This window comes from Bos taurus, chromosome 1 (assembly GCF_002263795.3).
Source record: "Bos taurus isolate L1 Dominette 01449 registration number 42190680 breed Hereford chromosome 1, ARS-UCD2.0, whole genome shotgun sequence".
NCBI classification, from domain to species: Eukaryota; Metazoa; Chordata; class Mammalia; order Artiodactyla; family Bovidae; genus Bos; species Bos taurus.
The window spans coordinates 148141089-148167289 of NC_037328.1; the positions used below are offsets into that span (position 1 = coordinate 148141089).

At 43.4% G+C, this 26201-nt stretch overlaps 1 long non-coding RNA gene across 1 annotated transcript in view; it reads right to left on the reverse strand.

Moving 5' to 3' along the window:
• Positions 1 to 3224: 3224 nt before the first annotated feature.
• The window catches only part of LOC104971070 (uncharacterized), a 114470-nt gene continuing 91493 nt past the window's right edge, over positions 3225 to 26201 (reverse strand). The window contains exon 4 of the long non-coding RNA XR_001501674.3: positions 3225 to 6559. This is a non-coding gene — a long non-coding RNA (uncharacterized lncRNA). The remainder of the gene's footprint in view (positions 6560 to 26201) is intronic.

A 26201-nucleotide genomic window follows, 5' to 3' on the forward strand; every position in this document is an offset into this window, starting at 1 on the left:
TGAGGATATGAGGGTGGGAAGCAGAGGAGGGGCCTTTGCTCAAAATCCTTATCACCACTTCCTGGCATGAGTTCCCTGGCTCAGAGCCTGGCCCTGAGAAATGGGAGGGAAACAGCTCCCGGCCGTGAAACCTGGGGAGTTGTGCCCTGGACATCCTGGGACACATGAAGGCCAAGCCAGCAGGGAAGTTTTCTGCAGAAAACTTGGGTTCAATCAGAAGGCTTCACTTTCGAAAGGCTTCATAGTCAGCACTTTCGAGGGTACAGATTTGTTTTGTAGACTATTAAATCTGGCCATCTTAAATTAGAGGTTAGGTCAATAAATAAAATGTTCCGATCGTGTCTGCAAAGTAATTTTCCACAGCGGTCTCGTGACCTACAGGAAGAACCTAAGAACGCATTTGTTTTATTTCTTCGGGAGTGAGGTGAGGCGACCTGTAGCCACGATAAAACCACGTGACTCCCTCGTCCTTCCCACCTCAAACACACATTATGGGTTGTACTATGTCCTCCCCCACCACAGACACACCAAATTCGTAGAGTGAAACCCCCATTCCCCAGGACCTCAGGAGGTGACTTTTGTTTGAAAACATGAACGTAGACATGTTAAGTCTCTTCAATCATGTTTGGCTCTTTGCAACCTCATGGACTAGCCTGCCAGGCTTCTCTGCCCTGGAGGGGATTCTCCAGGCAAGAATACTGGAGTGGGTTACATGCTCTCCTCCACGGGATCTTCTGACCCAGGGATCGAACCCTCAATCTCTTTTGTCTCCTGAATTGGCAGGCAGGTTCTTTACCCCTAGGTCCACCTGGGTTGTTGTCATTTCTTCTGTTAAAATGAAGTTATACTGGCCTGTGGGGCATCCCTAATCTAATCTGACTAGTCTCCTTATAAAAAAGAATGTCGTGTGAAGAGAAAGAGACACACGAAGAGAGAAGAAAAGTTGGAGACACAAGGAGAAGACCATCTACAAGCTGAAGAGACCTGAGGCCACTGGAAGCTGGGAGAGGGGCCCGGGACAGCCCCTGGGAGGCACCAACCCTGCTAACACCTTGGTCTCCAACTTGTGACCTCCAGAACTGTGAGACAATAATTTCCATTGTTTAAGTCACCCAGTCGTGGTTCTCTGCCTCAGAAGCCCTAGGGAATGAAGACAGCATCCCAGGAACTTCTGCCTGAGTGGGTCACTCCTCTATGAAGAAAACATTCAAAAGTACTTTGCAACTGTGTTGGTATAAAGACAAGTAAAATCCAGGCGAGAGTATATTCATTTTTCCCCCTCTAATTTAAAAGGAAAACATTTTTAGCTTGAAAGTCTTGTGGCACTTAAAAGTCCCTTGGTTGGCCCCATGGAAACAGTCACTGGGGACCCCAGGCTAGGTCAGGTCTCTACACTCACCCTTTCTTGGTACCATGCTGAAATTATCCGTCGTTGTTTCTAATATTTCCTCTCCCTAACCCTGGCTAAAATATACACAAGCAAAAAGACTCTCTTATTTATTTGTGTAGCCCGATAACAGCCTGGCACACAGAAGGTGCTCAATAAATAACCGTTGAACCAATTTGAACCAAACAGATAAAGATCTAGGGTTATTCAAGGTCATTACTGAAATATGAAGCAAATAAAAAAGTGGATTAAAAAAAAAAAAGAAAGTTTTGGCAACAACAGAGCCTTAATAACTGGAGCCTTAGCTCCTGGTAGCAGAGCGACAATCTGGGAGCACATCCCAGGAAAGTTTTGAAACTGAAGTAAAATGAGTGTTTTATAACCACCCATTCTGTTCCATTTTTCTCTCTCTCTTCTTCTTTATTTTTCACTCTCCGGGGCTTGGAGAGGTTTTCTTACATTATAGCTAGTTGCCTTTCTTCAGATGAGGGTTTCTCACATTCCAACTCGTCCACTGAGATTTTGACATTATATTTGGTCTTCCTAAAGCCAATCTCACTTATGGTTCATGGCAGCTTAATAGTCTAAGTCGTTCTCATCACTGGTCAATATCTGCCTTATCTGCCTTTCCTACTGACCACTCCTTATGTTTGCCATATCCCAGCATGAAAAAATTTCTTTTCATGCCAGGACCCCACATTGGCAAGCAAGCAAACCTTTCTTAGCTCTTGCCACAACATAAAATTTTTTTCAAAGACAGAAATTAACATTTCATTGGCCCTTTGGGAGAGAGAAAGCGCACAGAAACTTACAGTGTAACTGGGAAGTCTTCTAAATTTCTAATTGTATATCATAAACTTTCTAGAAGAGCATCCCCCAAAAAGCATTCAATAGGATGCTAATAGAGTCACATAAATGAAAGTTTCCAAGGACATAAATCTGAGAAGGACAGCGTTGAAAAAGTTAAACCCGTTTCCCAATGCAGAATTTCTAAAAGCATTTGGTGTGCTGATATGCGAGGCTCCATGAAGCAGATAAAACATTCGATGTTTCACAGATTGTGTTAACCATGGACCTATCCTTCAAGAGGAGCACAGGAAAACAGATGTAATTCAAGAGACATACTTTCCAGGAACTACTCTGGAAAACACCAGCCTAGCCACAGTACATTGAGTTTCAAAGGATGGAGTTTTCATGACTATTGGCATAAGGATTCCCTATGGGCTGAAGTGGTTGGAGACAGTATCTTAAAAGTAGTATGGGGCTTCCCTGGTGGCCCAGTGGTAAAGAATCTGCCTGCCAATGAAAGAGATATGGGTTCGATCCCTGGTCCGGGAAGATCCCACATGCCTTGGAGCAACTAAGCACACACACCACAAGTACTGAGCCTGTGCCCTAGAGCCCAGGAATCGCAGCTACTAAGCCCTCTCACTGCAGTAAGAAGCCCATGAACCGTGCCTAGAGGCGAGCCCCCACTTGCCACAACTAGAGAAAATCCAGAGTAGCACTGAACACCCAGCATAGCCAGTAAATAAATAAAAAAGAACAGTCTCAATTAAAGACAAAAAGTGGTATAATTCTTTGGAATTCCCTGGTGGTCCAGTGTTTAGGACTCTGCACTTCCACTGCCGGGGCCTGGGTTTGATCCCTAGTGAGGGAACTAAGATTCCACAAACTGAGCTGTGGAGCCAAATAAAATAGTCTGAGTCTTATTATTAGGAGAAGGCAATGGCACCCCACTCCAGTACTCTTGCCTGGAAAATCCCATGGACGGAGGAGCCTGGTAGGCTGCAGTCCATGGGGTCCCGAAGAATCGAACACGACTGAGCGACTTCACTTTCACTTTTCACTTTCCTGCATTGGAGAAGGAAATGGCAACCCACTCCAGTGTTCTTGCCTGGAGAATCTCAGGGACGGGGGAGCCTGGTGGGCTGCCATCTATGGGGTCACACAGAGTCAGACACGACTGAAATGACTTAGCAGCAACTTAGCAGCAGAGTCTTATTAATGATCAAAACACAGAGAGAGGAGAGGAGAGGAGAGGAGGGTGTTTGGGTTAGGAAAATAGCTTCAGCAAAGGAGACAAATTATGAGCTGTGTTTGATGAGCACAGGGGTGGAAGGTGCTATGGAAAAGGCGAAAAGACCTGGGAGGAGGGAGACATGAATAAGAAAGGCTCAGAACCTGTCTGTGAGAACGTCATCCTGAAAGCGTAGAAAACAACTCAACTTCAAAACAAAAGTGCAGACCAGGGGCATAGCAAGAGCATCACTGAATTAGGCACCAATCGATAAAAACGACACTTCCTGTCTGCTGGACGGGGGCAAGGAGAGTGCCCTGCTGTGTTCTGGAACTCACCTTCCACACCCACGCTGTCATGACTTTGGACAAGCAAGTTCACCTCCCAGGGACCCGCTGTCCTCATCTGGGCAATAAGACGAACTGACCCCCTGGTGCCCTACTATCCTAACACCCCCATCACTCTAACACCAGCCTCTGATGTCACGAAAGTCACATCTGTCCAGAACCAGCAGCATCAGAGGGAAGGGGGCATTTGAAGGTCAGACGCCACACACAGTTCTCCTGCTGTGAACTTGACAGAGAGGTTTGCAGAAAACGAGCCTTTCTACAAATAGAGTGTCGCTGTGTCAGTCTGGGAAGCTCTGCAGGCCAATACAGCCACCTGTCCCATCTGCACAGGAGGAGGAACCCAAGAGATGGACATGAGTCCTGAGGGAATCAAGGGACAGTCTGTTGTGAGACAGGAGGACAGAGGAATTTCGAAGGGCAGCCCTTCCCGCTGAGTTCAGGCAAGCCAACCACCATCGCTCCTGAATCTTAACAAGGAAATTGATCAGGTGCATGTTTGCTAATTCCCCAGCTACTTCCTTAGCTGCCAAGAATCAGTTAATAGCTCCCACATCTGTAAAATTGAGAAATTTGTCATAGCTTCACAGGGTGGAGGAGTGAATTAGAAGATCCCCTCAAGGAGGGCATGGCAGCCCACTCCAGTATTCTTGCCTGGAGAAATCCCATGGGTACAGGACCCTGGCAGGCTACAGTCCATGGGGTTGCAAAGAGTCAACATGACTAAAGCGACATAGCATGCACACACGCACAGGTTACGTAAGATGCAAAACCCCGTGTCTGGCCTAAAGGACAAGTCAGTACATGTTCACACATTCTAAGCATGCTGTTCTCAAACCTGATTATTTCCCAGGATGCATCTCTGATATGCTGCTTCCTTCATCCTACATCCCTGTCTCACCACCAACACTCTTCTTTGCCTTTCTTTGGGTCTGGAAACTCAAGGCATTCTGTAAGTGGATGAAAGAAAGACCCAGAAAATACAGATCCAATTGGGCATCTCAAACTTCTTCTTACAGTTGACACTGTGATGTTAGCTAAAATATTGGAATAATTTTGTTTTCCATTATTAGCATGTTTCTTCCTTACCAGGGTGAAATATGGTTTCCTTTGGTTTTTTAAAAAAATGTTGCAAAAGATGAAGTAATGCCTAGTAACCTTGGTTGTTTTTTAAAACCCCTTCCTATCAACTTCTTAAGGGACTTGGTTGTAATGTTGATCCATGCCACAGTATATTTGCTTCATGCCCAGATTCTGGCTGACCTCTTAATGGGTAAATTAATTAGGTAATATGAGTCAATTAATCAGAATGCATAGTTATTTTTATGAACTCTACTGCCAGCACATGAACTCATGACATGTGTTTCATAAATGGGAAGAATGGCTAAAATATAGGTATAGATTTTTACATGATATATGGTTGTAAAAGTCAGATGCTGTGAATAATTCATCTGTTCATTCACCCAAGAAGTGTTCATTAAGGATCTACTAAGAACCAGCCGCATTTCTCAGCACTGGGTGTAATAGATGGATCAAGACAAGGAGGGACAGTAGGCATGCACACACAGATTTATGATGAGGTGGGGTTGGGGAACACAGATTTATGATGAGGTGGGGATGGTGAACACAATTTATGAGGAGGTGGGGATGGAGTAGGATGGTGCACGCGGTGGGGGCCACACCCTTGCCTGAGGGTCAACCAAGGTTTCAGAGGGGCAGAGTTACATCTAGAAGGATGTTTAGGGAATCAGTGGTGGATAGACGGGGAGAGAGGATATAATGACAGAAAGGCATACCAGGTATTGGGAATTTCCTCTACAAATGCCTCCAGGCACCAGGAAGCAGCTAGAATGTAAAGTCCTAGGGAAAGAGGAGGGAAGTGATGAATGGATGCCAAGTGGAGAAACAGACAGAGCCTGGAAGAAGACCTGAGCAGTCCACTGAGGAGTCAGGGATTCCTCCTGTTGCTCAGTGGCTAAGTTTTGTCCGCTAAGTTTTTGTGACCTCATGAACTACAGCACACCAGACTTCTCTGTCCTCACTATCTCCTGGAGTTTGCTCAAATTCATGTCCATTGAGTCAGTGATGCCATCCAACCATCTCATCCTCTGTCGTCCCCTTCTCCTCCTGCCTTCAGTCTTTCCCAACATCAGGGTCTTCTCCATTGAGTCAGTTCTTCACATCAGGAGGTCAAAGTATTGGAGCTTCAGCTTCAGCATCAGTCCTTCCAATGAATATTCAGGGTTGATTTCCTTTAGGATGGACTGGTTTGATCTCTTTGCTATCGAAGGGACTCTCCTCCTATAGGCAAGGCAGAATTTCTGAAGGGTTTTAATCACAAGGAGTGCTGTGGCCAGATGTTTAAAAGATCACTCTGGAGACAATGCTTTTGGTGGATTAGGGAGGACAAGACTGGCAGGAAGATTAGCTTAGAAAAGATATCATTAGACCCAGAGAAGAGATGGTGAAAGTCAAGGGTAAGTTAGTGGCATAAAAAAAGAAAAAAAGAGACAGTAGATTTCAGGTATATTTTTCCAGTTTTATTGAGATGTAACTGACTCAGCTATATTTAGTAACCCAAATCATCAGGGTTTGTTCATGGTTGGAGATACAGTGAATGGGAAGAGTCTGGAGTGGTAACTGGATGAATGGCAATACCATCAACTCAAGTCATGGGAAGAGTACGGGTGTTGGAGGATAATGAGCTTCAGTCATCCAAATTCAGGTACCAGAGGGATTGTACAGGTGGGGTGAAGCTCAGGGAATGCATCTGGACTGGTGAAAGGCATTCAGAAATCATCAATGCTGTGTAAAGAAATCAAGAGAAGGTGTGTGAGGGGACTTTCCTGGCAGTCCAGTGGTTAGGACACTGTGCTTCCCCTACAGGGGCACAGGTTCAATCCCCAGTCAGGGAACTAAGATCCTGCATACCATTCAGTTCAGTTCAGTTCAGTCGCTCAGTCGTGTCTGACTGCAACCCCATGGACTGCAGCCTGCCAGGCCTCCCTGTCCATCACCAACTCCCGGAGCTTGCTCAAACTCATGGCCAATGAGTCGGTGATGCCATCCAACCATCCCATCCTCCGTCATCCCCTTCTCCTCCTGCCTTCAATCTTTCCCAGCATCAGGGTCTTTTCCAAGGAGTCAGTTCTTTACATCTGGTGGCCAAAGTATTGGAGTTTCGGCTTCAGCATCAGTCCTTTCAATGAATATTCAGGACTGATTTCCTTTAGGATGGACTAGTTGGATCTCCTTGGAGTCCAAGGGACTCTCAAGAGTCTTTTCCAATACCACAGTTCAAAAGTGTCAATTCTTCAGCGCTCAGCTTTCTTTATAGTCCAGCTCTCACATCCATACATGACCACTGGAAAAACCATAGCTTTGACTAGACAGACCTTTGTCACTAAAGTAATATGGGAACTAAGATCCTGCATGCCATTCAGTACAGCCTAAATAAATAAATAAATGAGAAGATGTTTCCTGCTTAGGAGAGGCAGAGGGAAGAAGAGGAGACCAAGAAAGAAGTAAGTCCAGGGATGATCTAGCAAGACAAAGGATTATACAGAGAAAGGGGGATGGACATGGAAATCATGAGCACAAAGAGCATCTCAAGAGTGGGCTATCAACAGTCGAATGGCACAAGGAACGCACACTGGAGCACTGGATGTGTCCCGGTTTGCACACTTCAGCTCCCACGAAGTCAATAGTTGGCACTGAGTATCCACCACAAACAGGGAGGTGCCGAGTGATACAAAAGCAGATAAAATCCGGTGGCTCTCAAACTTTAACATGCGTCAGGAACACCTGAGGGACTTATTTAAATACAGATTCCTGGAGCCCCATCCTCAGAGCTTTTGATGCAGTGGGTCCATAGGTGATCCCAGGAATCTGCATTTTTAACAAGTACCCGAGAGAATTCCTAGAAGGGATCTTAGAGGATCCAGTCTTAGAAACACTGTGAAGGCACCTCCCATAAAGTCAAAACAGAGAGTTTTTTTCACAAAAGCATTTCATTAATAGGAGTGTTCCCTGGGAGTCCCTAAAATCCATCTCTCCCACTCAGAGAGACTGAGAACACTCCTGGATTGGTTTAATCTCCCAAGGGACTTCAATCTTACAACCCTCCGTATCCTCAATAGGAGATCAGCAGTCTCCACAGCTGGAAAAATAACCTGGGTGTTTAATATATAGACAATGTCCTAGTTCCCAGAGGTGGAGCTCAGGAATCCAGAAATTTCTAGGCTCCCCAGCAGATTCTGTAATTCAGCCAAGTTTAGAAACAATTGCACAGATGATCTCTAATCCAACATCAGTCCTTAGTAGTCCATCTGCTGGAGAAATCGTGTTTTGGCTGCCAAAGCATGGCCCCCATAAACCTCCCCATCAAAAAGGAAGTTTAAGATTCCTTGATGTCAGCAGAGCGATAGAAACTTTAGTCCCATTGTGAGTTTTCAGAGTAAATATTATTACAATGATGTAGAATTTTAGCTGGCCTTGTTAATTATGCAGCTGAAGGCACTTGGATGGCTCGTGCGTGCCCTGATGTAAACGTTCGGTTCCGTAATTGCTACTGTCAAGTTCAATGGCCTCTTCCAATCAGTCAGCAGAGATTAACCATTGTTGTTATAACAACAAGAGGAGTCCAGGAAGAATGAATCCTTTCATTGGCTCTGAAATAAGACTCGGGAAGCATATTTTTAAGTCAGTGCCAAATGATAAATTCTCTGGCTAATAAGAATTATTAAGGAAAACGAGGTGCCTAATCAGTAACATAAAGGGCTGGCAATCACTATCCTTCCAAAATGCCATTCCTCCGGAGGTAAAGGTGACAAATACTTGCCAAAGAGCCAGTCACCCCCATAACCTTGTCTTCTTTCCTCCTGCAGTGATCTCAGTCCTGTGCTAGCAATGGCCTGTGTCCCCAGACCAGGGGGTGCTATAAGAGAAGGCAGCTGAGGAACAGGGGGCCACACGGCAGATCAGCACTGAAAACCCTCTTGTAGAGTCTGTCTTCGTTATCTGTAGAATTTCTCTTATGATGGCCCCAGAGAGGTACCATCAGCTTCCTACAAAACAGAGGCAATTTCCCTGCTGAAAAACCTCAGTAGGATCCCCAGGGCTTACACAATAAAGCTCATATTGTTTATTGAGGCAAGAGTGTTTTCCACGAGGCCTTCACCCTCCTCTCTCCTTCCCACACATCCTTCCCTGTCCTGACTCCCACACCCTCCACAGGTACACACCCTCCACTCATGAACGCTGAACTTCTTACTCTCCACAACTCAGGGACTTTTTCTGCCTCCAATGCAAACCCCTTCCTACCCCTTTTCCCTACCGGGCAAATCTCTTCATTTTCCAAGACTCAAACAACACCACCTTGGTGAAGACTTCCCAGATTACCCCAGATGAAAAATAAGGACCCACCCTCCCTCAAAGCTCTGGAGCACTTTTTTCAACTCCTATAACATCAAAAACCCTACTAAGCTATCTTATCTAACTGCCTATTGAACTCTGCTGCTGGACTACACGGAAGCTCAAGGCCAAGCTCAGAGCAGATTCCCTAAAATATCTGATGGATTTACAGAAAGATGGATAGATGGATAGAGGAATAGAAAAGAAGGAGGCAGAAAAGAGAACCAGGCTGGAGTCAAGCTATATTTCTTTACCTGTTGTTACAACAAACATGTTTTGGGAGTAACTAACAAGTTCCAGACTGTGTGAGGAACAAGTAAGACAAATAAGGCATCCCTCTGACCCCCACTGGAGGCTCTCAGGCTAGCAAAGAACACAGGTAACCAAATACACAAGTACACGAATGTCTATTAAGTCCAGTGGAAACATACATGAGAAGGTATGATACCTTATGTGCTAAGTCACTTCAGTTGTGTCTGACTCCATGAGTATGCATAGACTGTAGCCCACCAGCTTCCTCTTCCCATAGGATTCTTCAGGCAAGAATACTGGAGTGGGTTTCCATACCCTCCTCCAGGGGATTATCCTGGCCCAGGGATCAAACCTGCATCTTCTGCATTGGATTGCAGGTTCTTTACCACTAGCGCCACCTGAGAAGCCCATGATATCTTATAGGAGCATTAACCAAAACAGTCCAGGAGGGTCAAGTTGAAAGCTGAATCCTAAACTATGAGTGGATCTGGAAGCAGTTCACATTTCCAGTAAAGCGACAGGATGTGCAAAAGTGTGAAAATAAAGAAAAGCTTGGGCAAAGAACAGAAGAAGAATGCTGAGGTGTATGTTAGCATGCAGGCAGGCGAGATGAAGCTGAAGAGAGACGCAGAGCGTGGCTATGGAGGTATCTAGAGTAAGGGCTTCCCAGGTGGCTCAGTGGGCAAAGAATCTGCCTGCAATGCAGGAGGCACAGGAGATGTGGGTTCAATCCCTGAGCCAGGAAGATACCCTGGAGGAGGAAATGGCAACCCACTCCAGTATTCTTACCTGGAGAACCCCAAGGACAGAGGAGTCTGGTGGGTTACAGTCCACGGGGTCACAAAAAGTCAGACACAGCTGAACATGCACACAGCAGACATGTGCATGGACTTGAGAGAAACCAGAGAGAAAGCTCTCACTGAACCCCAGGCCTTTCTACTTAGAATTAGGTCAGATTCCTCCAGCCAAGACCTGCCCTTTGCTTAGAGGTTCAGGAACCCTACATTCCCCCTTTCCAACATGCATCAAAGTTCTCCGAAGTGTCCTGTCTAGTATCTGATTGACCCAGTAAACTGAAGATTCACCAGGGCAAGTGTGTGTTTGTGCGTCATCGTATTTCTAGTACACAGAAAGTGCCTGACCTATAGTAGCCTTAAATATTGGTTCAGTACATGAAAGGCTGCATTGCAACAAGACTGCATTGTCTTGTTGACCAAATCTTTCCATCATGGAATCTATGAAATAATAAAAAGAATCTCACTTGGAAGGATATTTGAGAAAACCCATGGGCTTCCCAGGTGGCCTTAGTGGTAAAGAATCCATCTGCCAATGCAGGAAACATAAGAGATGTGGGTTTGATCCCCGGGTCAGGAAGATCTCCTATAGGAGGAAATGCCAACCGACTCCAGTGTTCCTGCCTGGAGAAGCCCATGGACGGAGGAGCCTGATAGGCTACAGTTCATGGGGTCACAAAGAGTTAGACATGACTCAGTGTCTGAGCACATGAGGTAAAAATCCTAGCAGAGATGGTTCGTACCCAGTTGCTGACCCTCAACCATGATGAGGCCCCCAGCAAGACAGGGCAGCTCATCATGCCTTGGTTTCTTTTTTGCCAAATGGGGCTCTTGGACTGGATGAACACTAATGATGCTTGGCACCCCACTCCAGTACTCTTGCCTGGAAAATCCCATGGACGGAAGAGCCTGGTAGGCTGCAGTCCATGGGGTTGTGAAGAGTTGGACACGACTGGGCGACTTCACTTTCACTTTTCCCTTTCATGCATTGGAGAAGGAAATGGCAACCCACTCCAGTGTTCTTGCCTGGAGAATCCCAGGGACGGGGGAGCCTGGTGGGAGGCCATCTATGGGGTCGCACAGAGTTGGACATGACGGAAGCAACTTAGCAGCAGCAGCAGCAACTCATAAAAATCAGCGATTTTCCCATGGCAGTAGTTCCAAAGACGTGATGACTCGTGGCAAGGGGTTCTTTGGTGACACTAAGTTGGGAGAAAGAGCTCAGTGCCACTCACTTCTAGAACTGTGGTCTCACTGACTTTGCACTCAGGGAAGTGGGTGCAAAGTCCACTCTTGACTCTATTCAATGTGAAATCACAGTCGGAGATGAAAAGAGAAGTCACCTTTCAATGAAAGATAACTTTTTTTTCAGTGATTCCCCAAGAGATGGATATGGAGAGCCCAGTGTCTTCCACTTTCAAGTTGAAAAGGCCCAGAAAGAGTCACCATCCATACCTCCACACCTGGGCACAGAGCTTGTTTGAGGGGCCTCCCGCAGCAGAGGGCCACGTGGTCTGCTCTAGGCCTGGGAGATTCAGAAGATTGTAAACGAATTAAGCCATGACTTAAGTAATTCCATCTATGTGTTTCCAGAGATTAATTATATTTATTGCATCTGACACCAGTCAGGGATAGCAAGCGTCTTTTGTGAGTCTTACAACAAAAGTTAAAAAGCATTAGTCGTAACGGCTGATTTTGTTTTATTATATCTGACTCTGAGCCAAAGGTAGACAGCACTTAGAGCTGTCTGTGGACATTAATGTTTGGAAAGCAACACAGACCGCTCCCCCGCCCCCGACCTCCCACTGGCACCTGCACATGCAGCCCACCCCCTTGCAGTATAAGGATGATGAGGTGGGGGCAGGGAGGCAGTTCAACACCCTTAGGAGTCACTGAGCAGCCGCTGTACCCCAAGCACAGTGCTAGGCATTGCTAGAGCCTCGGAGGTGGATAAGATCCTTGTCTTACGCATCTAACTTGGACTGGTGATCTTAAGGATGGTGGATAAGATCTTAAGGATCTCCACCCTCCATGGATACTCAGGGGTTGCTAATAGTCTAAGAACATTATCCCTCAAAAATCATATTATATGTCATAAGACAGGTAAGATAATAGTAGGATGAGGCTGTACAATAGAAGGGAAAGGTACATTCTAGTTGGGAGAAATCAGGAGAAGAGGCAGCATATGAGATGAGCCAACAAAGAAGAGGCATGCTTAGGAGGAAATGATGGGAATTGATTCAGGGTGCCAAAAACAACGTAAGCAAAGGTGGGAAACTGAGGAAGGATGGGGCATGTTCAGGCAAAGCTTGACACGGCATGTGTCCAGGGGGAGAAATAGCACACACTGGGACAGGAGAGATGGAGCATGTGGTTGAAGGCCTTGACTGCTTCCTGAAGAGCAGGCATATGTTTGGTAGTCAGTAAGGAGCGAGTCCCAGGGACGGGGGAGCCTGGTGGGCTGCCGTCTATGGGGTCGCACAGAGTCGCACACGACTGAAGTGACTTAGCAGCAGCAGCAGCAGCAAGGGGCATACAGTCAGCAAAAACAAGACTGGGAGCTAACCGCAGTTTAGATCATGAACTCCTTATTACAAAACTCAGACTTAAATGAAAGAAAATAGGGAAAATCATTAGATCATTCAGGTATGACCTAAATCAAATCCCTCATGATTATACAGTGGAAGTGACAAATAGATTCAAGGGATTAGATCTGATAGAGTGCCTGAAGAACTATGGACAGAAGTTCATGACATTGCACAGCAGGCAGTGATCAAAACCATCCCCAAGAAAAAGAAATGCAAAAAGGCAAAATGGTTGTCTGAGGAAGTCTTTCAAATAGCTGAGAAAAACAGAGAAGCGAAAGGCAAAGGAGAAAAGGAAAGATCTATCCCTCTGAATGCAGAGTTCCAAAGAATACCAAGGAAAAATAAGAAAGCCTTTCTCAGTGATCAATGCAATCAAATAGAGGAAAACAAAAGAATGGGAAAAACTAGAGATTTCTTCAAGAAAATTAGAGATACCAAGGGAATATTTCATGCAGAAATGGGCACAATAAAAGACAGAAATGGTATGAACCTAATAAAAGCAGAAAATACTAAGAAAAGATGGCAAGAATACACAGAAGAACTGTACAAAAATGATCTTCATGCAGCTCGATACCAGAAAATAAACAACCCAATCAAAAAAATAGGCCAAAGAACTAAACAGACATTTCTCCAAAGAAGACATACAGACAGCTAACAAACATATGAAAAGATGCTCAACATCACTCATCATCAGAGAACTGCAAATCAAAACCACAATGAGGTACCATCTCACACCAGTCAGAATGGCTGCTATCAAAAAGTCTACAAACAATAAATGCTGGAGAGTGTGGAGAAAAGGGAACCCTCTTACACCATTGGTGGGAATGCAAACTAGTACAGCCACTATGGATAACAGTGTGGAGATTCCTTAAAAAACTGGAAATAGAACTGCCATATGACCCAGCAATCCCACTGCTGGGCATACACACCGAGGAAACCAGAATTGAAAGAGACACGTGTACCCCAATGTTGATCGCAGCACTGTTTACAATAGCCAGGACATGGAAGCAACCTAGATGTCCATTGGCAGATGAATGGATAAGAAAGCTGTGGTTCATATACACAATGGAATATTGCTCAGCCATCAAAAAGAATGCATTTGAATCAGTTCTAATGAGGTGGATGAAGCTGTAGCCTATTATACAGAGTGAAGTAAGTCGATATAGTATACTAACCTATATACAGTATAATACAGTATACAATACCAGTACAGTATACTAACACATATATATGGAATTTAGAAAGATGGTAACGATGACCTTATATGCAAGACAGCAAAAGAGACACAGACATAAAGAACAGACTTTTAGATTCTGTGGGAGAAGGCTAGGGGGGATGATTTGAGAGAATAGCAAAGAAACATGTATATTATCATATGTGAAATAGATGACCAGTCCAAGTTAGATGCATGAAATAGGGCACTCAAAGCCAATGCACTGGGACAACCCTGAGGGATGGGATGGGGAGGGAAGAGGGAGGGGGTTCAGGATGGGGGACACATGTACACCCATGGCTGATTCATGTCAATGTATGGCAAAAACCACTACAATATCATAAAGTAATTAGCCTCCAATTAAAATAAATTAATAAATTTTTTTAAAAAAGAAAGCTGATTGCCAAAGAATTGATGCTTTTGAACTGTGGTATTGGAGAGGACTCTTGAGAGTCCCTTGGACTGCAAGGAGATCAAGCCAGTCAATCCTAAAGGAAATCAGTCCTGAATATTCATTGGAAAGACTGATGCTGAAGCTGAAACTCCAATACTTTGGCCACCTGATGCAAAGAACCGACTCATTGGAAAGGACCCTGATGCTGGGAAAGATCAGGAGGAGAAGGGGATGACAGAGGATGAGATGATTGGATGGCATTACCAACTCAACAGACATGAGTTTGAATAGGCTCCGGGAGTTGGTGATGGACAGAGAGGCCTGGCGTGCTGCAGTCCATGGGGTCGCAAAGAGTTGGACACAACTGAATGACTGAACTGAACTGATTGACTGACTGAAGGAGGATGTACTGCTTCCCAGGTGGCTCAGTGATAAAGAATCTTCCTGCCAATGCAGGAGACATCAGTTCAATCCCTGGGTCAGGTAGATTCCCAAAGAAGGAAATGCAATCCACTCCAATATGCTTGCCTGGCGGGCTATAGTCCATGGGGTCGAAAAACAATTTAGCAACTAAACAACAAAGGAGTGCGCATGCCCTTGAGCAGAGGAGTAAGAAAAGAGCTTCACTCCAGGGCAGTTAGTGCAGGGATAGTCTTAGGTATTTTTGCCTAAAAAATTCGATGGACAGAGAATCCTAGTGGGTGACAGGCCAGAGTCAGACACAAGTGAACACAGCACACAGGTTCTTTAAGAAGTTGCTTTCCGTGGCTCAACTGAGAGACCCTTTGCTAGAATTACAGACACATCTGGTGATTACAGTCTGCAGTGCTGCTTCAACACTACAGAAATTAACATGGCGGCCTTGGCAAATTTCAACCAGCTGACCTGGGAACCTAAGTAACATGTGTCTATAGAGAAGTGCAATTTTTAATTTTAAGCCATTGACTTAGAAACAAGCTTCAAAGACAGCCAATGTGTGAGTTGTGGAGGATAAAGATTTGTGTCCTATCTTTAAGGGCTGCTTCCACTTTTCATGGAGAACTTGCAATAGAAACATGGATATGTAAAACTGAACCACTTTGCTGTACAGAACTGAAAAGAACACAACATTGTTAATCAACTACACTCCAATATAAAATAAAAAATTTTAAATACATAAAAATAATTTCTTAAAATAAAGAACAATTAAAAATTAATTTAAAATAAAAGAACTTCCAATCTAGTGGGAAAAAATGAGCATACTTTGGACAAAGGAACCAGGAGATCCAAGCACGAGGGCATTTACATCCACCTGTGGCCATGACATCAGGACAAGAACACAGTCCACCAGGGAGCCACCCCCACCCCCACGGCCAGTACCTGCTGCACAATGGTCTAGCTCCATAAGCCTTAAAGAAAATAACACAGATGTGAAACGGTTCTAAACTCCATTGCATCTTCCCAGAGTTAATTTTACTGGGAAATGGTTCCCTGTTTTTAGAACACTAGTCCCTGAGGACAGAGTACAGAGGGGGAGAAACTTGTTTTTTAATGAACTTGCCTAAGAAAGTTGATACACCCTAAAACCCATCTAGTTATGCAATTCCATTGCATCTGCCCCTTGTTTGTTTACTTTGAAATCACCAATCGAATTCTTGGAACACTCAGTGCAAAATAATAATAAAAGTCTGTTCATTTTTATTAGGGTCTAAAGAAAGAAAGTAGTGGAAGAAAGGAACAAGGCCTCAGTTAATAATTAAGGAAATATGGCAGAAAGTCACATCTAGGCAAAATGAATCAAGATATCATCAAAGTAAGAAAATTTGCAATATTATTGTCCAATATTATGCAGACTTTATTCAAATTTCGTGAATTGTCCAAATAGTGACCTTGAGAACGAAGGAAAATCCGGAAAACATTACATTGGAAAGGAACATGTAAAACATTACATTGATTTGTCATATGTTCAGCCATAATGACCACCTTCGTGTATAAAGAGCAGAGAAACTGTTGGTGTCCTGCAGAATCTCAGAAAACATAATTCCCTGGAGCTCTTCCTGAGGAGTTTACTAGAGCACATGTTTCAGACAACCAAAATGACGGGATAAGCATGCACCCAGGGCAGGTGGTGAGCATTTTAACATGTGATTACTTGAAGAACAAAACTTAATGAAGTTTAAAAGGAAGACTTCGTAGTCTCTGTGACTATACAGATAAGGATCTGCCTACGGGAAATAGGAAAGTCATTAAAAAAATGGAGAATGACAGTAGCAAATGTGATAAAATGAATTTAACCATTTTCAGGAACCATAGTTGGTGGTAATAGTATTATGTTGTTATTCAGAGACTTGTGCGTGTGCTCTGGGATAAAGCAAGTGAGTAATTATGGGATGTTCTAATGCTACCACTGTAATTCTGTGTGCTTGAGAACTAAGGTTTGGGGTGTGAAATTAAGGAGCTATGGATGCAGTAGAGAGACAGCAAAGTGCAAACCCTGTCGTCTTGAATTTCAATTAGAAATCAGTGCGAATTCCTATTTACAATAGGCAGGACTTGGAAGCAACCTATTAATGAATGTCCATCAGCAGAGGAATGGATAAAAAAGATGTGGTACATATGTGCCATGAAATATTACTAAGCCATAGAAAGGGAGAAATTGTGCCATTTGCAGAGACGTGGATAGACCTAGAGTTTGTCATACACAGTGAAGTAAATCAGAAAGAGAAAAACAAATATCATATATTAATGCATGCTGTGAAATCTAGAAAAATCATATAGATAAACTTCTTTGCAAAGTGGAAATAGAGACAGAGACATAGAGAACAAATGTATGGATACCAAAGGAGAAAGGGGCAATGACCTGGAAAACTGGAATTGACGTGTCTACACAATTTATACTACATATAAAACAGATACCTGATGAGAACCTACTGTGTAGCACAGGGAACTCTACTCAATGCGCGTGGTGACCTCAATGGAAAGGAAATCTGAAAAGGGGGAGGGGGGCTGTGTATGTAAATGTATAGCTGATACATTTTGCTGTACAGCAGAAACCAACACAATATTATAAAGCAAGTATATTCCAACAAAAATTAATTTTGAAAAAGAAAGAAATCCATGTGAATTCTCAAGGCACTTTCTCTTAGATAATAGGTAGATAGGTAGGTAGAAAGATAGAGACATACATACGTATGTATTTTCCTAGTTCTGCCCACTGGGAAAGCCTAGAAATGATTACCAACCCAGTTCTAGACACATGTCAAGAAGACACAAGAACAACTAGTCATAGAAGCCTAACTTGAAAAGCTTCTCTGGGTCAAACATGGGACAATGCAAACCTGTATAAGGATGTGAATTGCCACAGACTGAAACTCATCAACTATGTTTAAATCCATGAGCTCACAATGACATTTTTTGCTGGCTTGGATTGGTTTGGTTTGGTTTTTAATTTTTATTAGAGTATGGTTGACTTTCAATACTGTGTTAGTTTCAAGTGTACAGCAAAGTAGATCAGTTCAGTTCAGTTCAGTCGCTCAGTCGTGTCCGACTCTTTGTGACCCCACGAATCACAGCACGCCAGGCCTCCCTGTCCATCACCAACTCCCAGAGTTCACTCAGATCATGTCCATCGAGTCAGTGATGCCATCCAGCCATCTCATCCTCTGACGTCCCCTTCTCTTCCTGCCCCCAATCCCTCCCAGCATCAGAGTCTTTTCCAATGAGTCAACTCTTCGCATGAGGTGGCCAAAGTACTGGAGTTTCAGCTTTAGTATCATTCCTTTCAAAGAAATCCCAGGGCTGATCTCCTTCAGAATGGACTGGTTGGATTTCCTTGCAGTCCAAGGGACTCTCAAGAGTCTTCTCCAATACCACAGTTCAAAAGCATCAATTCTTTGGCGCTCAGCTTTCTTCACAGTCCAACTCTCACATCCATACACGACCACTGGAAAAACCATAGCCTTGACTAGACAGACCTTTGTTGGCAAAGCAATGTCTCTGCTTTTCAATATGCTATCTAGGTTGGTCATAACTTTCCTTCCAAGGAGTAAGCGTCTTTTAATTTCATGGCTGCAGTCACCATCTGCAGTGATTTTGGAGCCCAAAAACATATACGTATATCTACTCTTGTTTAGATTCTTTGCCCATATAGGTTATTAGAGAATTAGGTAGAGTTTCCTGCACTTCACAGTAGGTCCTTACTAGTTATCTGTTTCATATGTAGCAGTGTGTATATGGGATTTACATATACACAGAGTGACATGTTTTAAAAGCCTAACTGGTCAACCTTCAAAGATTGCAAAGAACTAATGCATTATCTCAAAAACTAAGTAAGTGAAAGGAGAGTGTCAAACATTTATCATACTTTCCTATATGAACTAAACCATTAGGTAACCAAATAGCAGATGAAAGACAGTATCTCCTTAAAAAATTATCCCAGCTAATATAGGTGGGATAAACAAAAACAAAAGGGTGGAATTAGAACATCACAATTCTGCAGTGGCCTGTGAATAAATAAATCTAGGCAATGTACATCATATCAAAAACAAGGGAAGGACTTCCCTGGTAGTCCAGCGGTTAAGAATCCACTTTTCAAAGCAGGGGATGAGGATTCGATCCCTAGTCTGGAGACAAATATTCTACATATCAAGAAGCAACTAGGCCCACACCCTGCAACTACCAAGCCTGTGCACCTCAGTGAAGACCTGGTGCAGCCAAAATAAAAAATAAATAAAGGCAAGAGGGAAATGGGCATGTACATGATCAAGAGACACAGCACCACGTACAATCTTCTAGTCCAGGGTCTGAACCTTGGAGGTAAGACCTCTGGATCCTAGCTTCCAATTTATAGGAGGACAGAGAACAGAGGACCATGTTGATCTATACCATGAGCATGCAATCGGCAAACTCCAGCCTAGGGAACACTCCACAGATCAGAGGGCCCAGGTTCTTCAGGTTTGTATATAAAAACTTATTTGAATGGGCAAAACCCATAGTGTTTAAGGTTGTATTCTTTGGATTAACCATAAGAATGCAACAAATTTTATACTATAAAATTCATAAAAGTGATTACTTTTGGTGGGAGTGATAGAGCGTCTAGAGTAACAGGCAAAATTCTGTTACAATTAAACACTTTGAAAATACATGTAGACATCAGAAAATAAAATAGGTGTTGTTTTCAAAAGACTTTCCAGAACAGGAATCCGTTATGATCATGATATACAAACGTGGGGAAACCCTTACGGTATACATCAATATATAAAATCAATGTCTAGACGAAGTCATGTAGCTTGTACACCAAATCAGAAACTGTGAACAAGGGGTGGTACTGATGGGGCCCAGACTGAGATGGAGAGTCAGCTGAGAGGCTCAGCCCATGAAGACATTCAAGTTTAACTCGATGTATTTTCATACTATTTGCATTTCTACAAGTGCATTTTCACGTTTTGTTTATATAGATTAAGTGAATGAATCAGTCAAGGAGAGAATGAACCGAAGAATATGTGAGCTAGTAGGTGAGAGTCGATGAGCAAGTGAATAAATGAGTGAGATAATAAATGAATGAATGAGTGAGGGTGGGAGGGAAGGAGCAAATAAACAAAGAAAAAAGTATCCCAGTAAAGTAGTCAGGTCCTAATAGAAAAGTCTTCAAAAAAAAAAAAAAAAGGTCATGGGTGGGAGGGGGGTGGGGACAGAACATGGGAAATCTGGTCAACCCAGATATTCCATAGCCTGCATATTTGAAGATATTTAAATCCCTAGCCACTGACTCAATAAGGTTACATGCTAAAATTTTATAAATGAAAATTTCAGAAGGATACTTGAGGACAGACCAGTCAAGTGTGAATTCAGAACCAAATGCCACTTTGAAAGATCCTGTGCATCCATCCTAACACCTCCCTGCATGCCCTCCCCTCCAGGAAACTTCTAATCATGAGATCCCAGCAGGAAGTCTTGCTGGCCTTTTCAATTTTATCATTCCCCAAGAATTCTAAAGCACACCTCTGCATCCACCCAGAACTGCAAACATTCCTTTTAAACACAGAAGCACAGCCTCTAAATCAGTGACCTCTCCTTGTCCAAATTCGGAGCAGAGAGACGCTCTTTCAAACTTGAAGCTGTTCAAAAACAGCTAACAGTACCTCCAACCAAGTTTCTCCAAGTCACCATATTCAACCCTGGGAATTCAAGGTTCTGGAAAAGTTGTCAGAAGGAGAACGTGTTGCCTAACTTCTCTGGACTTCAGTCAGGGACTCTATCCGTAAAATGGAAGGAATTCATCACCCATTGCAGAGGGGATGTGGCCTCAATGAGAGAATTATGTGAAATGCTTAATAGGGTGCCAGCTTCATAGCAACTGCTCAGTGGGTGTTTGCTGTGGTTATTTATTTTTATTAAAGGGAAATTCACATAACATAAAATTAGCCATTTTTAAGGTGCACAATTCAGTGGCAATTAGTCATGGTTACAATGTTGTGCAACCACTTCCCTCTACATCCAAAACATTTTCATGACCCCCACAAAAACCCCATACTCATTAAGCAGTTATCTCTCTAATTCCCTCCTCTCCCTGCTCCAACAACCACTAATCTGCCTTCTGCTTCTATGGTTTTATCCATCCTGGATGGACTGTATCATATAAACAAAATAATACATGACTTTTTGTGTCTAGCTTCTTTCACTTAGTATAATGTTTTCAAGATTCATTCATATTGTAGTGTATATCAATATTCCATTCATTTTTAAGGTTGAATAATATTCTACTGTATATCACAATTTGTTTATCTGTTCATCCATTGATGGTGTTTGTGTTATTTTCCCCTTTTGGCTAACCTGAATAGTGCTGACATGAATGTCCATGTACATGTATTTGAGTACCTGTTTTCAACTCTTTGGGCTATAAACCTAGCAGTGAAATTGCTGGATCACATGGTAATTCTACATATAACTTTTTGAGAAACTGTGAAACTATTATTATTTCTAAAGTATTCATTCCAGTGCCTACTAAGAACAGGTACTCTTACAAGGGGTGGTGTAAATATCCATGAGCTATAACCCCTCCCCTCTGGGAACTTATTTTCTATGAGCAGCATTCCTGCAAAAAGAAACAAATAATCATAATTCTCCACACGCTGTTAGTTTTATTCAAAGTGAGTTACCTAAAAAAACTCATGACAATTGAACCTCAAATTTCAAAGTAACCTTTATCCCCCAAAGATATATATTTCAAATATATATGTAGGTAAATAAACCTATTCTTTTAAATAGAGCTTATAACTTCTAACTGGGCCAAATGATGTTCTATAGCCAGTAACTGATAAAATATGTTCTCAGACCTTTAATCATATACACCCTTGCAAGAACAGACGCAAAATGGCAGAAAGTCTGTCTGGTATAATTGCTCAGATGGATCCATATCTTGTAAATGAAGGTTGGAGAAAAAAATGTAGTACCATGTGGAGAAGGACCCATCAACAGAACTCATAGAAACACAGATGAAAGGACAACAGAGTAGGTTTCGGGACAACAAAGCCGGAGCAGAGATTCAAAGAGCAGACCAACGAGACCCCGATACCGAGATGCGGAGAAGATGTGCCGGTTATGGGGAGAGGCAAGGTTAAAAGATGAGAGAAGAATGTCAGTTTCACGCCCTTGCCAATATCTTTCATGGCTGATTACACCCTGACAGCCTATAAATTCCTCTAATAGTTTTCAATGAAGAAACTATTCTTCTACCCATCCCCACAACTATTAAGTAGTGTAGCTGGTTTAGACTAGCTTCCAGAATCACCCAAGTGGTGTTGATTATCACTGGTGGGTGTGGATAAGAAGGAGAAAAAGAATGCATTCTTCTGAGAACCTTCTGGGCAAAAAGCACCATGTATGGTAAATATCAGATTCTGCATATAAAATGTCATTATTTCCCAACTGAAACAAATATCTAAGGAGTACCTCTCCACTCTATGTCTTTCTTCCTCCTGTGCCTCAGACTAAGACTCCGTACAATAGCTAAGCTCTCCAACCAACCATCCCTCAAATTCACTTGTCACAGGCAAGAGATTTATATTTCCCACCATAGAAAAACTCACCATGGAATAATTCCGGCTCCATCAGCTAAGACACAAAAATTCAGTTTTCAGAGACAAAAGGTCGCTCATTTCCACCCAACAGTTTCTTTCATGGTGCTGGATGAAGACAGAGACAGCGAGCACCTAACAGGACTAAATCCCAGCGCATCGCTAGAGACAGCAAAAGAGCTCCTACACAACAGATCAGAGTCCTACAGCAATGCTACAAAGAGCCTAGCCTTTGATATTTCTAGAAAATTCTGTAGAAAGAGAGGGTACAAATATTTAGGCATCTTCTCGTATCACCATCCTGAGACTCTTGAGTTTCAAAGGGAGGGACAGTGATGGGGGTGGTGATGAGAGAAAGAAAGCAGGCAGATGTCATTCCAAAACATTCTAGAGCTTTTAGGACAAGATGTAAATGTGCCAAAGAATATAAGATAGAAACTGGGCCCATCTACAGTTTTGCAAAACGAATAAGGAGATCTCACAAATATCCATACATTTTGTATCTTTTATGCAACCCCTCCACCATCTTAAATACTATTGGAAATTTCCAACTAACTGGGGCAAAAAAAACAGTTCTCAGCCTTTCCTCAAGATGTCTGAGGAAGTGAGACTAGACCCGGGGTTTTTTGACGTGTGGCAAAAGCCACATCATGTTTTAGAAGGAAGATGGGAAGAGGTGTGTCCTGCCCAACCACACAGAATTCCTCGGCTGAGAACAGCTACTAGATCTGTGTCCCAGCTGTGAGCTGCCAGAGGATATTTGCCTAAATGCTAAAAGGACTCCAGTCATGTACTTTTTTCTGTTTGGAAAATTACTCCTTGTTCATTTGAAAAGAAAAAACAAAGATATGAGCGTTGTTCTCACATGTGAGCCTTTGTTTAAAACCAAGCTTTCTTGATGCATCTTGTGGGAACTGAAACTCAGCAATGCAAGGATATAACCCTCCTGCTGAAAGACTGATGTCTTCCCCAAAAGCTATTGGACTCTTCTTTCCAGCCCTAGAGTTCAAACTTATTTCTTTGTTTCCTGTAAAAACTTCAACTTGAAAGAACATACATGATATTCTGAACTCACATTGCAAAAAGAACAACAGCATTCTAAACTCAAGCTTTAAATAAAAATGAAATGCTTCTCTTGCCCCAGATTAGATGATTTAGAAAATGTTCAAAACCTTAATCCCATGAAATATGCAAGGTGCTGTCATGCATCCAACTCTCTTACCCTTTCTGAAGACCCCACCTGGATTGCTCCATCTCCTCTACCTGAACCAACTCCAAGTCTTCCCCAAGCTCTTTTCTTCTAAGTTTACTGAACCTCAGTCTTTAACCCCCCACATTTTCTTGCCTTGGCAAAAACCCTAAAGCTTTCAGGGTGGTTAACAAACAGTAGGTGTCGGCCTCCAAGGGTTAAGAATTCACAGATGATAATCATCAGTATATTGTTCTGGAAAATTAAATACACCTGGGCCAAGTTTCTTACGGCTGTACTCTTTGGAAATGCTTCAATCTTTAAAAAAAAAAAAAGAAGAAGAAGAAGAAGTTCAAGAATGTGAACTTCATTGCTCACATATATTTTCCTAGGATTCTTTTCTTTTTCTCTTTGATATGTCATTATGTGATTTGGGTTTTCCCCAGATTTTTACCTCTTTGATATATGAAAAATGTGCTTGCATCCTGCCATCCTAGTAGGGGCCTGAAGTGACAAAAGAAAGTGCTCATTCAAGAAGGCTTGACTGTGCTGTCATCAGATTCAGGCAATCTGACGGCAGCGCCCTCCAGCAACAAGCGTGAACTTGGTGGGGTTGGCCCTCAATCCAATTCAATCCTTCTACACACCAAACATCAGGCCCACATCAAGTCTCCAGAAAACCTATCAGGATGTTCTGGTTGTCAAGAAGTTCATATCTGTTGGGATAACAGACTAGAATAGAGGTGAGCACTGGCTCTACCCAAGGAGGAGACACCCATCATAGAAGAAAGGCCGAGGAACACATCACATAATGTAGTCACAGGTTCACATGGTGATGCAGAAGCCATGACGGCCTCCAAGGCAGAGAAACCAGTAGGAGAAAAAGTCCAGAAGTGTAAAAGGACTTAGGGGCATTCCTTGCATGCCCAGACCAGGCCATGGGGAAGAGAAACAAAAAATGAAGCCTAGAAATACCGGTCAAAAATGGGTGATGAGCGCTTTGGTGTGTTGGCCTTATTCTGCATTAAGAGGAGGGCAGAATACTCAGATTTCACTCTGGCAAGAGGTCGAACGAGGAGTTGTAACAGGAAACATGACCCAATATAGTTCTCCTCTGGCTTTGGAGAAGTTGTATGAGCAGGGAGCAGACAGCAGCAAAGAATCCTTTTCAGTTGAGGACAGCATGATGGGACTTCAGGAAGAAAGTGGCCCTTGAACCTCTTAAAGGATGAGCAGGACTCAGATGGTGAGTGACAAAGAAGGGCACCCTGATCAGAGCAGGGAGACAGGATGGCCAGCATGCATGGCTCATTCCAGGAGAAGCATGGGACCTGCCAGGGCTGGCCAAGGCTGTTGGAGGCTTAGAGCAGAAGATAGGCTGGCCAGGTAGACCAGATCACATTGTGGAGGCCTCTGATTGCCACCTTAAGGATGTTTTTCTGAAGGCAACAGGAAGCCTGCAGGGCTGGTGATGTTCAGGTTACCGCCTCCCTTTCCCTTGGCTGTGACCACATGGGATGTGAGCAGAAGTGATGGGCTCATCAGCAGATCTTCCCATCCAAGCTCCAGGGCACCCTTTCTTTGCCTTTTCCTTCCCAGCTGGCACTGAGTTCAGAGTATCCTTGAAAATCCAGTGGGCATGACGAAGCCTCCATCAGCCTGAATCTCTGAAGGAATGGCTCTGTGCACACAGTCACACCATGACCAGCTTACTTACCCAGTACTATTGGGTGAGCAAAAACCAACCATCTGTGAATTGTGTACCACTTTATGCATTGAGATCTATTTTTCATATCAGCTCTGCCTAACATACCTCATATTGGCCCCAACTACGAAGATGGCAATGGAGAGAGAAAGACAGAGTCAAGAGACTTGTGGAGGTTAGTCCTCTAGACGTGGCTACCCGTTTTAAGGGCAGGTGAGCATCAAATATGGGGCCAGTATGTCCAGGCAGAATGGAGAGGAGGATTGAGAGGCTGTTCATCTGAGTTACCACGAAAGGAGAAAAAGGTTTGGAAGAAGGTGTGTGTGTGTGCTCAGTCATATCTGACTCCTTGCAACCCTATGGACTGTAGCCCACCAGGCTCCTCTGTCTGTGGGATTTTCCAGGCAAGAATCCAAGAGTGGGCTGCCATTTCCTTCTCCAGGGCATCTTCCCAACCCAGGGGTTGAACCCATGTTTCTTGGGTCTCCTGCACTGGCAGAATTCTTTACCACTAGCACCACTTGGAAGAGGTGGGATCTATTTGGGACCTGTAGGAACTGGGACCCCCAGTGGAACTGTCCAGCAGGCAGTTAGAAACACAGGCAAGGAGCCAAACCATGGAAGCCTGGGAGAACCACACAGATGCTTCCAGAACAGCCTGTGCTGCCCAGGAAGCCTCCCCAGGCACTTTCCTCAATGTTGCAAATATCTATGTATAAAACACACAAGGACCTACTGTGTAGCACAGGGAACTATACTCAATATTTTGTAGTAACCTATTAGGGAAATGAATCTGAAAATATATATATAGTCATGGTGTGGTATGCCTGAAAGTGACACAACACT